Here is a 13,804-nt window from a genome sequence, read left to right as displayed (position 1 = left end):
TGGGCAGTGGACGAGTTCAGAGAAACAGAGAGAGAGAGAGAGAGAGAGAGAGAGAGAGAGAGAGAGAGAGAGAGGTGGCCAGTTGGATTGGTTGGGGTGTGACTGGTCATAGCTTCCCTCTTATTGTGCTCTAAATGGAGAACCCTAAAGCGAATCCAAATATTTCAATACAAAATTTCATATTTCCTTTTGATTATTGAAATATCGGTTGTTTGTCATGGCCAGTATTGAAAACATTTTACGTACAAAGTGAAAGCTACTCTGGTGATTTTCTATACATGTTGGGACAAATTATGCTTGTTAGACACATAAATAGACAATATTATGTTATGCAAGTTATTATGTGACCATCTAATGATTCCTCAGTTGTGTGTTAGGTTCGGAATGTAGACAATATTATAAAAATAAAGATGTATATTCTTTTATAAGGAGGATGTATTTTTTTCCCTCTATTTGAAATGTTGTAAATGACTCTATTTGTATACAAAGTGTCCACTCTATTTGTATACATAGTACTTTAATAAGCCTATGCTTAATTAGTCATAACTATAAAATGACATACTTATTAATTTCTTTTTCATCTTACTGATGTATGTTATCTTGCATTTGACTTTATATTTAGTTAATCAAATGTGAAGCATTCAACATTAAATTTTTTGTGTCATCTTCGATTGATTGCCATGGTCGATCAATCCTTTTCTTTTTCTCGTACATTTGTCCGTTATAGCACCTCCGTTCGGTCTTTTGGATCGACGTGTGTGGTCCTTGGTCCATGAGGGCAAGCTGTGCCTTGAACCGGCATTCATACCTGGTTGGTCGGATGTTAGGTCCAAGATCGAAATTCGATGTCCTCTTTGTTAGTTTGTATGGGCGCGGTGGTGGATTTTCACATCACAATTTCATGCTCTTGCTTATGATTGTATGCTTGTTCGTGGTGGTGCATCGGGGTCGCTCGACACCAATCTAGGGGCCAGTGTTCTCTGTTTGTCAAGAGGATTGGTTGGATTGCTCTCTTGTCAGGTGGAATTCATGGTTTATTCGATCAAGATCGGGGATTGGGTCCATGGTCAAATCTGCTTGTGTTTGGCGGTGGTGGGGTTTTTCCACACTGGTATTGATGTTGGTGATGTTATATCCTATGGGTCACTAGATTTGGCTGATTTCTCTATGGCGAGAGCTCTCCACGTCAATGTCTTTGTCGTGAATCTATAATGCTTCTCCAGATTTAGTTTGGGTAAGATGGCTTCCGTGCGGGGTAGCAGTGTGTTGGGTGAGGACAAAGGTGTCAAGTTCTTGGTGTTAGGAACCTTTGTGTCTACCGATGGTGTTTGGTGGCTTTTCCCTCATGATGAGTGACACTTGAGTTCGGCGATCTCCCAACCAGTTAGCCCAGCTTGGCTCTTAATTGGATTTACTTGGATTTGGTGGAGGTTGGGTGTTGCTAGTTCCCAGTGGAGGTTGAGATTGCCTAATGTTGCTAAATTTCCGATTCTCTTACAAGCGGCTGTGAACTTCTCTAACGTCGGTGACTCTGCAACAATGATGGTGAGACGTATTTGGGTTTTGGACTTTGTTGGGCTTGGGCTCACACTTTTCTGGGCCTAGGTGATGAGACTAGCTAACATGGCTGGTGAGCTTGCGATTTAGCTGTGTTGTGCTCCTCTTGTGGTGTGGGTATGGATGGATTGGGTCTTTATGACCCATTATTAGCAATCAATAGTTTTTGAATATGAGGACAAGTCTAAGTTGGTGTGGTTGGTACTTTTTTACTCTTTCTTCTATATTGGCTTAGGTTTGTTATTTTAAGTGCTATAAACGGTGCTGAAAAGTAGGTGAGTCGTGGCCATATTGGCTAGTCTTGTCTAGACTTTAGGGTCAAGAGATAACTCTTTCTATCAGCCCTTAGGAGTGTGTTATCTTAATTATGCTTACTGAAAATAATTAGTTGACTTTTTGATTCAAACAAAAAATTCACATATGATCCCGTGCTAACAGAGAAGAAGATCAAGGATCACTATCATCATCATCAACTGGTGAAGAAGTGGGAAAACAGAAGATAGACTCATTGTTTGCATCTTACTGATGAGCTGACATCTTCATTGCAGTTGCAACTAACATTTGGGTGAAATCTTGATATAACACATCACAATGGAGTTTTTTTTTGTTGTGGAAACTTAAGGCAACTACTACTTTCGTTCAATTGGAGAGCTCATGTATTATAGTGTGCTACTATTTTGTGAGCATAATCTCCAATGAGAATACAAAGAAAAAGACCTTATGTAACATACTAATGGCATATATAACATTATCCTATTATATAGAACCTTGTTGATACTATAATGCTTACTAATTACATATCACAACCGCGCGTGGGCGCGGTTTCTCATTCTAGTATGTACCAAGATGTAACATTGGTTCACTGTTGTGTTATATATAAGGGTACTCTCATAAATGATATTATCATGATTCTTATTCCTACATATTAGTAAACATAAAAATGGGATTGATTTCATTCCGGATAACAAGTAAACACATGACATGGGAATGACTCCTCCTTTCTCTCATTCATCTTCTCTCATATTCCTCCTTTTTCTCATTCCTTCTCCATCCCATTAAGGTTTAGTAAACATGCCCTATGTGTTTTGTTTTAAAACACACTTCTATCGAGTTATCTCCCTAGCCGTTTGCTAGGGTTTTCAACTTTGATTAAATCTGGCCATTCTCATGGCTCAAATTGCAAGTGCAACCTTATTGTCTTCTTGGTTTTCCATTGTGCGGTGTGCCCTTGTGCCTACGAGTTATGGCGACTTGTCTAGTTGGATTGGATCAGTCTTTTTGGTGTTCTCGTTGGTTGTCAGTGATGGCGGTGGCTATGCCGTGGGTTCCGAGGCGGGGTTGAATATGGGTACTGTGAATTGCTATGGCGGTTCTCTAGATCCTTGGTGGTGGCGTTCGTTTGGATCTATTGTTGTCGGGGGCTTTTTTGATCGGTTTGATTGATTTAGCCTTGGAGTTAGGGAGATGGTGGTTTTGTCTTTGTTGTGGGTTTGTGGCTGCGTGGATATGGTGGCGCTGGTTGGAGGTAAGAATGGTGGTTCCTCGTTAATGACCTCATTTGGGGTTGCTAGTGGAAGGCTTGACGTTGCTGGTCTTGTTCCTAGCCAGGGACTAGCATTATGTGGTGGTGCCTTCGAGGACGATTTGATGGTGCTTGATGTTGTTGGGTCAGAGAAGGGGGCGGCGCCAGTTCTAGCAATGACTCCTGTTGAGATCGTATGTGGCAACGACATCTTTTCTTGGTACTGGACTATCCAAATAGTGGGCCGAACTCTTGGGCTTATTTTAGGGTCGGGGTGGGCACAAATTGAACCGTGGCCCGAAACTGCCCGATAAGGACCGCAAAAATAAAGTTCCGTGACCGAACCAGAAAAAAACATTGGTGGAAATTTTGAAGACCGACCTGTTTCAAAACAGGTCGAAAGCGAGTTAGGCAATTCACCCAACCGCAAGAAACTGACCCGCCTGAATTTTAATAAATATGTTTTTTTTAATGTGGTATCTACTTCTCATTGGTTTAGTTTCATTTATAATACACCTTACCACACTCAATCACTATCTCCACTATAATTATTCAACCCTAACATTTTCCCAATCTTAGAGCCGGACTCTCTCTCTCTCTCTCTCTCTCTCTCTCTCTCTCTCTCTCTCTCTCTCTCTCTCTCTCTCTCTCTCTCTCTCTATTAGGTCATTTTAGGTTGAGATTAGATTGGTATTCTATATGTATGGAGTATAAGAAATCAAATATATAAAGACTAGAGGGATGAGATATGAGAAATCTGAACTGATGAAGATGATGTCGGGTGTGAGATGTGATCTGGAAAGATAACATCGCAATGTTGTGATTTGGATTAATTCATGATTAAATTTATAAAAGAAAAAAAAACACACAGAAGCATGGAAAACTGAACTACACCGATTTGAAAATTTGCCAACGAAATATTCGGATCTGCTCTTTCACAAATCAGTTGTCGGTGGTGAAAAATTGCAAACCGAGAAATGCAAGTCGAATACGGTTAGGCTCAAACCCGGTTCCACCCAACCTATGCCCACCCCTATTCTAGGGTTTGTACTTGTTTGGTTGGACTGCGTCTTTATGACTTGGAAGGGATTCTAATCTAAATCGTGAAGGGCATGTTGTCATCTATAGTATTTGGTTGTATCCTTTTAATAGTTTCTAAGTGGGTGAGATATGTTTATATTAAAGAGCTATAAACTGTATGAGAAAGTTAATGTACTTTTGATTGTTGGGTACCTAGGTGTAGCTAAGTGTTTAGTAGTTGATATAATAATTCTTTTTGTCTGCCCTAAGGGGTGTTTTATTTATACGTTTCGTTGAGCAAGTAATATATTCTGACTTCTTGATTAAAAATAATACAATATATGTTTTTTGTTCTATGAGTTAATTCGTGAATGATATGTGAAGCAATGGAGTAATTTGGTACGCTGGTTCGGTTTATCATGTTGAGATAGTGAAATCAATGCCTTACTGAAGCAATCAACCAAATTGTTTTCCAATGTATCATGACAAAACTTTTACCGGTTTCATCCACATTTATACAGAAGGTAGACATGGGACGACATTAAAATCAGTGTTTAGCTGTAATATATTGTTGATAGGAGTATAGAACTAACACTCCTGTGTGTAAAAAAACACATACACGTACAATATATATATATATGTTCATTGAAATGCCTCCTAACAACCAGCGCCCGTAGCTCAGTGGATAGAGCGTCTGTTTCCTAAGCAGAAGGTCGTAGGTTCGACCCCTACCTGGCGCGTCTTTTTTGCTTTCTTTTTAATTCATTCTGTCTGTATTTTTTTCAACTCAAAATCTTCACTTCTATGACTGTCTATTAACGTCTAACCAGCCTAGCAAGTTGGAAGATCAGAAGGAGGTGGTAGCAGAGACTCATCTGGGCCTCTTCCCCGTTCTCCACCAAAAATGCCATCTTCAACCCCCATGTTGTGTGCAAGTTTCTAGATGACAATGCAGAAACCAAATTCCTAGACATACACCAAAAACATGCACAAACAAATCTATGATCATGTATACTTCATCAATCATACTTCTAAGCGCTTATGGAGTTGTATCTCATTCAGCCACAGTACGTTGATATTTAAGAACTACTCATTCTCCTCTGTGATGCCTTGACTTGCCCAAGAGAACAACTGCGTTTTTTAGATAATTAGACATAACCCCAATTTTAAACCCCCTTTTAAATTTAAATCCACACCCAAAAAGTATTTTCAATCTATACCCAAATTAATGATTTCAACCTTTTTTTTATAGGTTTTATTTTTAAAACAAATATTTTTCATTTTGAATGGTTTCATTTTTTTACCCATTTCGAAAATGAAAACAACTCCTTAATTTGTGCATGCATTCATTTCAAATTTGCATTGGGAAAACTTTTATATATAGCCAATGTTAAACCACAAACAATTCATTTCCTTTGAACTAATGCAAAAAGGAAGAAGATTATATTAATTTGTTTGTTGTGATATGTATCATGTACACTATCATCTATACATATCACATAGCACATTCTCTTTGGTATCTACCAATAAGGTATGTTATTATTGAGATTGATTTCTTGAATATTTACTCATTGTGAGTATCTTTGTTCTAGGTATATTCGTATAGTTTAGTTTCAAATATTATCTAACATATAGGTATATGCATATAAGCTAATACGTTTGACATGTAGGTTGTAAGTAAAAGTAAAATCTATTAGCTAGGTTAAGAACTTAAACTTCTACTCTAAAGATTTTTGTTTGATTGATTAAAATTTACCTTTGAATTAGGTTACAAATAGAAGACCGAAAAAGAAATAGTTAGTGCAAATTGTTGAAAGTAACAACACTAACTGAGTACCAAAAGGAAAAAAATCTACTTACCCAAATTGAGTTTGACATTCATTATTTAAATTTATTTGAATTTATTAATATATATAAAGTAATTTCTATAATTATAGCAATATTGATGAGTTAAGGAAAACTTCAATCACGAATAAATACCTTAATTGTAGATCTAAATTTAATTTAATTTTAATAGTTGACTAATCAAATTTAAACAGTGTCAATATGTAATTATGCCAAAAAAGAAGACAATTTATTATCATAATTTGAAATACTTTAGTGTAAAATAAATTAAATTTATGTGCAGATTTATTTTAAAAGGATGTCTAAAAATGGGTATAAAACAAATTCCTTTTTTTGTGTGTGTATTAGAAGGTCTTCTTAGTTGTTCATTTAGTCCCACATCGCCCATGTAACCTCTGGAATATGAAATAGCACAAAACATGGGCACACGTTCTACATGCGAAGTGTGAGTTTAACACTACTAAATCACTACGTTGTTGAAGATATATTACCTCGGTTATCTGCGCTGAATCTGATTGCAGTCCATCCACCAGTTGGTACTGATACTGTGTTCCTCTCCACCGGATCGATGAGATTGAAAGTTTTCGGTCCTTTTTTGGATCAAAATTGCCTACAGTCCCAACCACAAAGAAATTAAATTCATGAAGATGAGTAGGATGACTCTCTGGTAGTATGATAGCAACATAAATTCTCAGCTGCGGATGTCTACACTGTTCATACGGTGCGGATTCGGTGATTATGGCCACTAGCGATGCGCAACGACGGGGCCGACCAGCATAACCGCATTCTCCTCCTCCCGATGCTCCTGTCTGTGCAGGCCGAAACTTCAACACCGGCCTATTGCAGCTCCGGCCGTCGGAATCTCGAAATCTCCGCACGGTGTCCAGAAACTTGAAATTTCGAGATTCCGACTGGCACAAGCAAAAGTGCTAGGAGGAGGAGGAGAGTGTGGCTGTGCTGGTCGGCGCTGTCATTAAGCGTCGTCAGTAGCTGGAATCGTCGAATCTACACCGAACGGACGGTGCAGACATCCGCAGCCGAGAAAACCCTGATGATAGCAATGTCTTGTAAGACAATCTGAACTGTGGAATTGTACCCCGGCCTATACAGCTTTGTGCTATTTGTGGTCTGTACGTTAACCGTAGGAGTACCAGTGTAATCAAAAGGGTTTGGTGGGAAGTCAAGTGTGTAGACTCCTTTTATCTTGTAGTAATAAGCTTGAAGAAGAGCTGTAGTTGGCATTACAAATATTATTAACAGAAGCCACTAGCTTACTACCATTGACACATGTGTCACATTTATTAATACCAACTCCTACGGTGAGCAAGAGAGAATGGCCTATAGTTAGTTAATGGGACATTAGCAGAGTATCGTTTCGAAATGAGGCTTCGAAGGGAGTCGATGAATGTGGTTGTTAATGAGGTTGCATTTTGAGGAGGAATGCTGGTCAATAATGTTGTGGAATGTCGAGGGGTGTATTTGTAGCGCAGTGTAGTGTGTAGCTATTGAGGTGAAGTTGCCAATTGGGGCATCCATGAAAGGAGAGACTAATATCAAGTACTTGCCGATATCTTTGTTTGCTTCTAAAAAGTTGTGGTTTGGCCTGGACTGATGAATATTGTGTCGGTTTGGAATGGTTTCGTGTAGGAAGCATCGACTTCAACCACTGTTAGATTGTGCCCGGCAATCTAGAAGAACAAGTCATCATTCAGCGCTGCGTTTATGATGCGTAGCAAATAGGCCATAGATATTATATTGTGACAACGTTACTAATGATTTGAACGATAATTTAATAATATAACATATTAGTAGGTAATGCGTAATAATAATATTTAATAAAATAACTACGAATGATTAAGTAGTAGTGTACCCCATTTTAGTACTCTGAGAAGAGCAACCAGGACGGACTTCAACCACTGTTAGATTGTGCCCGGCAATCTAGAAGAACAAGTCATCATTCAGCGCTGCGTTTATGATGCGTAGCAAATAGGCCATAGATATTATATTGTGACAACGTTACTAATGATTTGAACGATAATTTAATAATATAACATATTAGTAGGTAATGCGTAATAATAATATTTAATAAAATAACTACGAATGATTAAGTAGTAGTGTACCCCATTTTAGTACTCTGAGAAGAGCAACCAGGACGGGTCTTGGATGACCATTTATCGTGTGAGCATCAGAAATATTTGGTGGCAAGCCAGATTGTGTAACTGTTAGATACAATTCAATAGATTAAATTAAAGTCAAATTACTCAATTTGTGCAACAGCTCCTAATATATTGCAATCACATATTAAAACTTTGAGAACTTGCACAATATGATGATTTTTTCCTCATGAGGTGTGGGAAAAGGGTAGGGAGTGCCTAACTTGGGCAAGATGACAATGGCACCATGTAGTGTGGCTCTTAGCCAAGAGTCATGTGCATGCCAAAGAAGAGTGCCACTTTGTCCTGTGATTGTGAACTTGTAGATGAAATTTTGTCCAGGCTGTATTGGGCATTGTGTGATATATGCAGGTCCATCTGCCCAACATGTCCCAAGTTGTTTCACTCCATGCCTAGCACCGATATAAAAGTACACAATTAGTGAACAAGCAAACCATGTATATCAAACTAACTATATAATAGTTCTCACCAATGGATAGTCACATTTGTTGGGTTTCCAGCCCATATGTTTTTTCTAAGATGGTTTCTTAGAGTATGATGTTCCAGTAAAGATAGAGAATCCTTATTGATGATAATTTACTTTTAGAAGGAGAAGACTTTATAGCCTACCACTATTAGGAATAAGATTCCTATTTGGTGAGGAAACATGTTTGTCCTTATGGCTATATAAGGAGGGGTTATACTCTAGGTTTAGGCATCACAGAGACAAAGAGCATAGTGTGTTCCATTCTCGGTTAGAGGGTGAGAGAGGGCAGAAAGGAGAAAGGTAGGAAGAGAAGAGTTCGTGTTTTCTTAGTATTTCTTGTGTACCCATTATTAATATAGTGGAAGTGTGTGTTCCTGTCCGGTGGATGTAGGCAAAGCTATTTGCTGAACCACCTTAAATCTGTGTTCCTGTGTTCTTTTCTTTGTGGTTGTTTCTCTTGGTTGCTGTGCTTGTTCTGTTTCTCTGACTAACTTGTTGACCGATTCACTACAACATTGTTGTTGCCATGGTTGGTCACCTTGATGATTACGGTGTCATCTTCCCTAGCATATAGCGTTGGTCCGGGGAACCTTTTATTTACAGTAAGTATGGACTTACTCGAACAGATCTTTGTTGTGTTCTTCAACACCACCTGCACATCATAAATAGTTCAGCAATTTCAGACTAAAATCCTTGTTCACTGGAAAGTTCGTCAATGAATGTACTTACCCTGACGTTATAATATCGAACCAAGGACTTGACCATTGGCGGCGGGTAGAAGAAAGCATGTTAGCATGAGTTAAATATACACCAACCGGATCTCATCAACCAAATCTCTAGCCGTAGTAATTGACAAACAATCTTTGGTTTCATACCTGTTAATTGGTAGTCTAGAATCCTATAAATACCTTGTAATTATTCAGATCAATACATACGAGATTTTAGTCTATTCTACTAAGCAACCAACAAAATCGCTTGAATCCGGGATGATAACTTCATCTTTGCCTGTAGAAAGCTCCCAGAATCTGAGTCTGAGCTGTGTGTTAGTGCTAATGTTCTTTCTGAGTTATGTACTAGCAAGCTATATGGAGTACAGTACATTGCTTATGAGTTATGACTTACTACCTTAATCTTATAAAAGAAGGTGCAAATAGTATGTGATAGGTAGGTGAATGAGATATCTGAGCCATACTTTTCGTATAAAAAAAAAAGAGATATCTGAGGATTGATAATTCTACTAGCTAAGATTGTACCATCCTAAAATGATCTGATCTGAAAAATTCAATAGGCTTTTGAACTAACTTATTTTCTAAATAAGGTACACCTCTTCATTAAAATGTAACATAGACCACGATAGGGCTCCTGACTTGGAAATGACCATCATCCCACACCAGAGATGCAGATACTTGATTTGATATCTCAATTGGCACTTCCATTGTGACAACAAAAGATTTCTTGTCGTTGAGAGATGTGAATGATAACTCATTTGGTTGCACATTGATTTTGAGACCCAATGAAGTCATCACTTTAGCTATGTTGAATTTGGCGATCCGACATTAGTAACAGTCCTGTGGAAGACCCCCTTAAACGATTCTGGATCCTTGATGGCAAGTGCAAACGATGCATAGTGCAAATCATTGACTACTGTTTCATTATCAGAATTTGATGAGCATGAGATAGTCTTGTCCCCTGTTAAACCTTCCAATAGGTTTTTACGGTATCCTAATGAGCACAAAAATTGTACATAGTCCTGTACATCAAGATCATATACCAAACCAGGATGGGGAGCATCAGAAGGGTTTATTACTTATTAGGCCAGCTCCATATGCAAATTCAGCCTGCGGGCTAGTTTTCTCACTCATAGGTTTAGCTGCAAAATTGGATGCATGCATGGTTAGGTTATTTTTCTTACCTGGTACAATACATATAGCACTTCTTTGCAAATTATAAAAACAAACCAGTAGTGATGAGAGCTGAATGAATTGCAGCAGGTGACGATTCAGGGTTTAATGATTTGACGTATGCAGAACGGCCGTAGCATGGGAGCATGCCATTAATGTCCCGCTCATTTAGGCAAATCCAGGTTCATTAGCTTCACCTCTTGGGGCAGCTGCTGCTAAAATTTGATTTCCAGGTGCTGCTAAATCTGGCTGCAAGTCCATAAATTAAACATGCATGGTTAATTTCATCACCTGCGGTATATCATACTTCTTGCTAGCTAAGTTCAGATTTCATTGCGATTGAATATCAGGCTAGCTTGACACCTTGAGAATGTTGGGAGTCAAAGGGCTTGGACCTCTTGATGAGAAGAGAGGTACGTATGGAGCCAACACATCGTTAATCTCTTCACTTTTCCAAATTATTGCAGTCGGGTTGCTGTAGAAATCAAGATTAATTAGCATGCACATCAATATATCCACGGTTCCCGTGCCAGCTTCTTCTTAGTTACTTCGATTCATTGTTTGGTTTATGTATTTGTAAATATTGCTATTTTCTTCAAATCCGACATAAACTAAAGGATAAAAAGCAATATCTTTACGCAAATCCTCGAAAAGTTTTTCGTTCGTACTAATAATTCCGACTGCACCAGCTGATATGGTCCCTTCCCCAGTGTTGGCGTCATTTTCTTTAGGGCCTCGATCACAAAGCACAATTGTACCCTTGATGGCAGTGCCGGGCCTGGGGCGGTCAAGGAGGTGCGGCCGCACATGGCCCTCTGACTGACAAGGGCCTGCAAATCTTTTTTTTTTCCAGTAAAAATAAGGTATTGGACATATACTAAGCATGATCCATTTATAACCAAACAAAGTGGTTGGTGGATTGGCTACATGCTAGCTTTTATAATTAGAACGGCAACGAGGTTGGAGGTTTGATATGAGTTTGTGTTTTTTTTTCCTTTTTTCCCCCTTATTTATTTATACGGGTCTGATTTGCATTTTCTTTTTTCCTTTTTTTTCCTTCCCTCATTCATTTATACGGGTCTGATTTACACTTCACACAGGTCCTCGATCACTTTGGGCCGGCCATGACCAATTTGTCATCTAAGCTATTTGGTTTACAATACCTATTTGATTTAGGAATATCAAATATCAAGCGGGAAAACATCATGTTGATTTCTTTAACAAATAGAATCCTCTAAGAAAAAATGATATCCAAATTGAAGATGAATACCTGGACCAATTCCCGGGTGAACATTTTGTTCTATTGGGTGCATTGCCTCCATAAATCAATTTATATAATTTATCCCGGAGGTCATAAGCGCTTGAAAAAAGTCCCTAGCATTCAACATAAAAAAATATTAAATAAAACAACAGTTGTTTGAATATTAATTTATTTTAATTAGCAGTTGACGAAGCTAAATTTAATAAACTACCTCATGGATTTTACCATTAGGCATTACCCAATTGAACTTTAGTGATGTACTGACGGTTTGTGGTGGTAGCAGCCACAGAAAGTTGCCATGGTGAAAGGCTTGTCACAGTTCTTCTCTTCGGACCTTTGTTACCGGCGGCAATCGAAACAAGTATTCCGTTTTTGAAAGCATGAAATGACCCAATTGACTCCGCACTATGCATATAATCTCGAGGAAGGTCCCCTCCCAAAGAAACAGACACCATCATCGTCGAATTCCCTCAGAATGTCAAGTTCATCACATTTTCCTTTGACTCCTTTCTTCCCCCAGCAAACTTTGTACACTGCAATATGTGTTGATGGCACTCCTCCTCTTGCTGTTCCCGACGCTATATCGTTATGGCTTGCATTTTTCACTGGATTCCCAGCGCGCTGTTGTAGATGCGCAATGGGTTCCATGACCTATTGAGTCTCTCTTCGTCTTCGGCTTCAGGGGGTTGAGAATCTCCTGGAGAGTTATTCTCCAATTATTTTACTGTCACGATAGCAAAGTAAAAGAAATCATGTTCATTAGCACCATAGTGTCATTTATTTACATGCATCAATCATATTCTCGTATTCGAAATGTCATACTTGTAACAAGTGAAGTTGTTATTGCCTTGACATATGCCTTTCCATTTTTTGGGTGGAGGGCCAAAACCAGCATCATCAAAACTGTAGGATTCTGGCCAAATTCCACCGTCGATCACACCGATTATGATCTCCTTTTCGAGGGGGCCTATCTCAGCTGTTTGTAGGAACCCAAGGAAATCCCAAGACCTTGTTGTTTTGTAGCTCTTCGTTTTGCTTGGGAAGACAGACACTACACCATCAAATCCTCTATATATACATTTGATTATGTATTTAAACACATGTTTACACTTACATATGTACACTAGATACTCCATCCATTAATGTTTATTCAAGTCAAAAGTGTACCAGCTAGTTTTTGTGCTTCTGGTTCTGTGAGCATTGCAGCAAATCCATGAAAACTTCTTGTGTAACTAACTAACTATGAAGGAGAGCTTCATGTGAGATATAACTATTAATGTTTTTGTCAACTACCTCTCGTAGAATATTCACATGATGCTCAGGTGTTATTTGTACCCCGTTTTTCGGCTTGTCGCCCATATACACAATATAAGCCTGCATCCAATTCCATATCAAATGTACAATCTAATGTCAATTAATTTGATTGGTTGTGGTTAGTATAACTTCGGAGATATACCTTTCGAGCATGCTGAGTAGCTGATTGAGTAACATCAACAAGAAGTAGAGTACTGCCTATGAGGCTAAGAATAATCGAAGAAACATTCTTTTACTGTTTGTATGATGCTACTAACCCATACTTCAACAAATATTTATAGGGACCTATTTATAGCTGGAGTTTGGAAATTATTTTTTGTAAACTAGCTCTTTTACACGAGTAAAGATTTTACAGATCTAGTAAACGTCAGAGATATTATTCAACACAAAATCCAGGAGCATTCTGCTCTGGTCCAGTACTATCGTGGTGCAACGTTCAAGCAAAAAAAAATTAAACAATGACTAACCATTTAGTCCAAATAAAATGTTGACACGTGTCCTCCGACAGGTTTAGACCATGATGGTCTTGAACCATTCCAGAACACACCCAAAATCCGTTCAAAATGCACATGTTGCGACATAACTTTGGGATAATTGACCATTTTCTATCCACAAATAACAAAGAATTGAATATTAAAAGAGAATACTATGAAGTAGATTGAGAGAAATGTGTTTGTTGAAAGCTATTAGCTTTAACATATACAAACTTTTACAAAATATTACAAATTTATACACCTCAAGTTA

The 13,804-nt window shown here is 38.3% G+C and overlaps 1 non-coding gene and 2 pseudogenes across 1 annotated transcript; 1 reads left to right on the top strand and 2 right to left on the bottom strand.

Annotated features, from left to right (window-relative positions):
• Nucleotides 1-4,766: 4,766 nt before the first annotated feature.
• Nucleotides 4,767-4,839, top strand: TRNAR-CCU (transfer RNA arginine (anticodon CCU)). Its single transcript has one exon. It is a non-coding gene; the product is annotated as a tRNA-Arg (tRNA).
• A 91-nt stretch (nt 4,840-4,930) lies between these two features.
• LOC126803915 (laccase-22-like) lies at nt 4,931-9,349 on the bottom strand (annotated as a pseudogene).
• A 566-nt stretch (nt 9,350-9,915) lies between these two features.
• Nucleotides 9,916-13,662, bottom strand: LOC126803749 (subtilisin-like protease SBT4.3; annotated as a pseudogene).
• Between the last annotated feature and the right edge of the window lie 142 nt (nt 13,663-13,804).

The sequence above is a fragment of the Argentina anserina genome, chromosome 7, assembly GCF_933775445.1.
Source record: "Argentina anserina chromosome 7, drPotAnse1.1, whole genome shotgun sequence".
In the NCBI taxonomy this organism is placed as follows: Eukaryota; Viridiplantae; Streptophyta; class Magnoliopsida; order Rosales; family Rosaceae; genus Argentina; species Argentina anserina.
Note: the sequence above shows the minus strand (reverse complement) of the source record. Positions and strands in the feature narration are given on the sequence as shown.